Here is a 5,204-nt window from a genome sequence, read left to right as displayed (position 1 = left end):
GAGGCAGACTGTTTGGGCTGGGTGCTCTTTGCCTTTCCGTCATTGTTCATAGATTTATATGTAACCTTTAGGGCTGCTGACCAAGGGTCGTGTGGCTCTTTGTCGGCCGACGTGGACACCATGGGCTGAAATGGCCTTCTGCGCTGTAAATTTCTGTTTCTATATATGATACAGAAACAGGCCATTCGGTCCAACCAGTCATACCGGTGTTTATGCTCCACTCTTTCCTCATCTAAATCTATCAGCAATATACATCAATGATTTAGATGAAGGAATTGAATGTAATATCTCCAAGTTTGCAGATGACACTAAACTGGGCGGCGGTGTGAGCTGTGAGGAGGATGCTAAGAGGCTGCAGGGTGACTTAGACAGGTTAGCTGAGTGGGCAAAAGCATGGCAGATGCAGTATAATATGGATAAATGTGAGATTATCCACTTTGGTGGCAAAAACAGGAAGACAGAATATTATCTGGATGATGACAGATTAGGAAAAGGGGAGGTGCAATGAGACCTGGGTGTCATGGTACATCATTCAGTGAAGGTTGGCATGCAGGTACAGCAGGCGGTGAAGAAGGCAAATGGCATGTTGGCCTTAATAGCTAGAGGATTTGAGTATAGGAGCAGGGAGGTCTTACTGCAGCTGTACAGAGCCTTGGTGAGGCCACACCTAGAATATTGTGTTCAGTTTTGGTCTCCTAATCTGAGGAAGGACATTCTTGCTATTGAGGGAGTACAGCGAAGGTTCACCAGACTGATTCCATGGATGGCAGGACTGACATATGAGAAGAGACTGGATCAACTGGGCTTGTATCCACTGGAGTTTAGAAGAATGAGAAGGGATCTCATAGAAACATATAAAAATCTGACGGGATTGGACAGGTTAGAGGCAGGAGGAATGTTCCCGTTGCTGGAGAGTTCCAGAACCAGGGGTCACAGTCGAAGAATAAGGGGTAAGCCATTTAGGATCGAGATGAGGAGAAACTTCTTTACTCAGAGTGGTTAACTTGTGGAATTCTTGAACGCAGAAAGTTGTTGATGCCAGCTCGTTAAATATATTCAAAAGAGTGTTAGATTTGGCCCTTATGGCCAAAGGGATCAAGGGGTATGGAGAGAAAGCAGGAAAGGGATACTGAGGTTGAATGATCAGCCATGATCTTATTGAATGGCGGTGCAGGCTCGAAGGGACGAATGGCCTGCTCCTGCACCTAATTTCTATGTTTATGTCTATATAAGCCGGCCCCTAAGGCCTGTTACTCACTCTGGAGTGTCTTAATAAAGACTGAGGTCACTGTTACTTTAACCTCCCTGTGTGCAGTCTCATCTGTGTTAGGAACACTACAGTCCCAAGGCACATTATCAAACAAAATTTGACCCCAAGCCACATAAGGAGATATTAGGAGAGATGACCAAACGCTTGGTCAAAGAGGTAGGTTGTAAGGAGCACCTTAAAGGAGGAGAGCAAGGTAGAGCGGGATAGAGGTTTAGGGAGGGAATTTCAGCGTTTAGGGCCTAGGTAGCTAAAAGCATAGCGGCCACGGGTGGAGTGATTCAAATAGGGGATGCGCAAGAGGCCAGAATTGGAGGAACGCAGAGATCTCGGAGGGTTGTGGGACTGGAGGAAGTTACAGAAATGGGAGACGTGAGGCCTTAGAGGGATTTGAAAACAAGGATGAGCATTTTATAAATGAGGCGTTGCTGCACCCGGAACTAATATAGGTCAGCGAGCACAGGGATGATGGGTGAACGGGACTTGGTGCGAGTTAGAACAGGAGCCGCAGAGTTTTGGATAAGCTCAAGTTTATGGAGGGTGCAAGATGGAAGCCCAGCCAGGAGTGCATTGGAATAGTCAAGTCTAAAGGTACCAAAACAATGGATGAGGGTTTCAGCAGCAGATGAGCTGAGGCAGGGGTGGAGTCAGGCGATGTTACGGAGATGGAAGCATGCGGGCTTGGTGATGGCGGGAATATGTGGCCGGAAGCTTGTCTCGGGGTCAAATATGACACTAAGGTTATGAATGGTCTGGTTCAGCTTCAGACAGTTGTCAGGGAGGGATGGAGTCGGTGGCTACGGAATGTCATTTGTGGCGGGAACCGAAGACAATGGCAATATTTAGTCGCAGGAAAGTTCTACTTAGACAGTACTGGATGTTGGACAAGCAGTCTGACAATTTAGAGACAGAGAAGGAGTCGAGAGAAGGGCTGGTGAGATAGAGCTGGTGTTGTCAGCGTACATGTGGAAACTGACACTGTGTTTTCGGATGATGTCACTGAGAGGCAGCATGTAGATGAGAAATAGGAGGGGGCCAAGGACAGATGCTTGCATTATCTCTTCTTCTTGCCATTCATGCTGAGCAGAGCATGATGCAAACCATTTACATCCAGCAGAACATGCTTTGGTTTGTCTCTGTAACAAAGTCTTGGGGGCCAAAATTGACCCTTGCCCCGATTGGGTGAGAGAGCCTTCTGGGCCAGGACTTTTATCACCTGGCCTGGAAGTCCCGCTCCAACGCAGAATTGGACACATGTGGCCCTCAAAGGAGGCGGAGCATTCTCTCCAGTGCTCTGCGTCCTTGGAGGGGGGCTTCCGGGACGGGAGCCCAGCATTACGCAGATGCTCCACATAGCGCTGATGTGCTACAACGCCCCCTCCCCTTCAATTAAAGGGGAGGATCGCAACGGACTCTGCAGACCCTTTGGTGGCCGCCACTGGGCCACCAGGGAGGCAATCGACTGTGCCAGCAGCCCAGCACCCATAACGGAATGCTGGGCTGCACGATAGTGGGCCGGTCGTTGTGAGGGCTGCCATTATCGAGTTGACAGAAATGTCGGCCGACAAAAAATATGGCAGCCTGTGGCGCAAAAGGCCTCCCCTTTAAGGGGCTCCTCGATGGCGGATGTCCACCAGCTTTGCACCCTATTTCACCGGTGGGGCACAAAGGGCTCTGTGCGGGGTGGTGAGGGGTAGGCGCGCATGGTGATGATGTCATCGTCGGGTATACGCCAGCCTGGGCGATAATCGTGGGACACGGTGCCGATGGATCATCGCCCCCGCAAACCTCCGGACAATTTCCTAGGAGGCACGATCAACCCCCCCTTGCACCCCGGAGCACCCCTCAGAGGTGCTAATGGGGCTTTAAAAAGGGGAAATTTCAGCCCCTTATTTTCAGATGGGCAGATTCTTAGCCTGCGCAGGGTAACAGGCTAGAAGTCGCTACTCCACTCGAAGACGAGAGGAGGATGTCAGCCCAGTATTCAGACACCAGATCACTGATCTCCTGCTCAGTGGGACAATGATGTGAGAAGGGATTGTGGGACGCACTTCATCAGACGGGAGAACCTCAGTGGATGTCAGCCCAGTATTCAGAGGCCAGACCAGTGGTCTCCTGCTCACCGGTGGTACGATGGGGAGGGGTGGTGGGGCACTACATCGGATGCAAGTACTCCACTGGATGTCAAGCTAATATTCAGAGACTGGAACTTTAGTCTCTGCTTGCTGGGGCTGTCTGGACTGGGGCTCAAACCATACCCTTCTGACTCAGATGGGGGCATGCTACCACTGCTAAGCTTGGCTGCTGGCGTGTTGCCATCAGCCAGGGCTACAGTGTGTATATCAATCAATCAATCCAATACAGTGTTCTGGCTCAACAATGTAGGTATCATGGATTGTTAAAGTATAAATGTAGTATGGCAGATTCATGGGTAGGAGGAATTCACGTGGAAGATGTGTTTGGTTTCACATACTAGTTATATATTAGTAGAATGATGCTTCTTTCTCTTGATAAAGCTAAGGTGGTTCTCATTCAATGCCACATGAGTACCATCAATGGGTTCCTGTATCTGGGGGAATCCTGCTAATCCAAAGATGTTTGTTGTTCAGGACCTTTTCACGGATGAATGGAATATATCTTGTATTAATACCTAGTGCACCAGTCGTGGCATTTCAGCAGCAATTTTCTCATTGCCTCAGTTATCCTCCTGTTGTAGCATGGCTTTGGGATTCTGCTCTTTCTACTCCATGATGAGGCTTTGCAGCATGTATAATTGCTGATTCTTGCAGCCCCAGGTGACTGTACTGTAATGCGTTTGCTGATATGTTAAGACATCTAAAATACCCTTTCAAGATGCCTTTCATATTCTCTATAATATTTCTGTTTTGTAACCCTGCTTTGCTTGTGTTTGGGTGTCTTAATTGACCTGATTTTATGCTTTTCCCAGGAGACCACATGGCACCTCGGAATTTCTCGATCATAACTGTATAGGACCAGCTGGTCTTTTCCTGTCTGACACTTTTTTATGTTCGTACGTGTCCTTAGCCGTAGTTGCAGGGGTTACCCAAATCTCCCAGGAGACATCATTCCATTCTGCATTCCACTTCATATAAGGTTGACAAAGGTGATTCTTGTAAAATAAAAGTATCATGGGAGCTTCCAGGCAGGCACTATGCAGGCACTGGCTTGCATAGTCGCAAACCATTGTTAAAAGTAAGACCATGTTCAGTTACTGTAGACCACGGGGGCAATCAATAATCCTTCCTCTCCTGCAAAGCCAATTACAAGTGAGTAACCCCGTCATTCCATTGTTCAGTAACGAATGTGGTGCAGGTGTTGCAGTTTTAGCTTAGTGGTAGCATTCCTGCCCTGAGTCAGAAGCTGAAGGTTCAAACCCCACTCCAGATAGTCCTGGTGAGCTCTAATTCTGAGTCTGAATTGACATTCAGTGGGCTACTCACAACTGGTGGGGGAACATCAGAAATACGAGCAGGAGTAGGCCATTTGGCCCCTCGAGCCTGCTCCGCCATTTAAGAAGATCATGGCTGATCTGATCTTGGGCTCAGCTCCATTTCCCTGCCCGGTCCCCATAACCCTTGACTCCCTTGTGGTTCAAAAATCTCCACCTTAAATATATTTAATGACCCAGCTCTCTGGGGAGGAGAATTCCATAGATTTACAACCCTTTGAGAGAAGAAATTCCTCCTCATCTCCAGTTCTAAATGGTCGACCCCTTATTCTTAAACTATGCCCCTAGTTCTAGATTCACCCACGAGTGGAAACATCCTCTCTGCATCTACCTTGTCGAGCCCCCTCAGTATCTTACATGTTTCAATAAGATCACCTCTCATTCTTCTGAACTCCAATGAGTATAGGCCCAACCCGCTCAACCTTTCCTCATAAGTCAACCCCTCCATCGCAGGAATCAACCTAGTGA

This window comes from Pristiophorus japonicus, chromosome 4 (assembly GCF_044704955.1).
Source record: "Pristiophorus japonicus isolate sPriJap1 chromosome 4, sPriJap1.hap1, whole genome shotgun sequence".
NCBI lineage: Eukaryota > Metazoa > Chordata > Chondrichthyes > Pristiophoridae > Pristiophorus > Pristiophorus japonicus.
The sequence above is the reverse complement of the archived record's forward strand: the minus strand, read 5'-3'. Positions refer to the sequence as shown.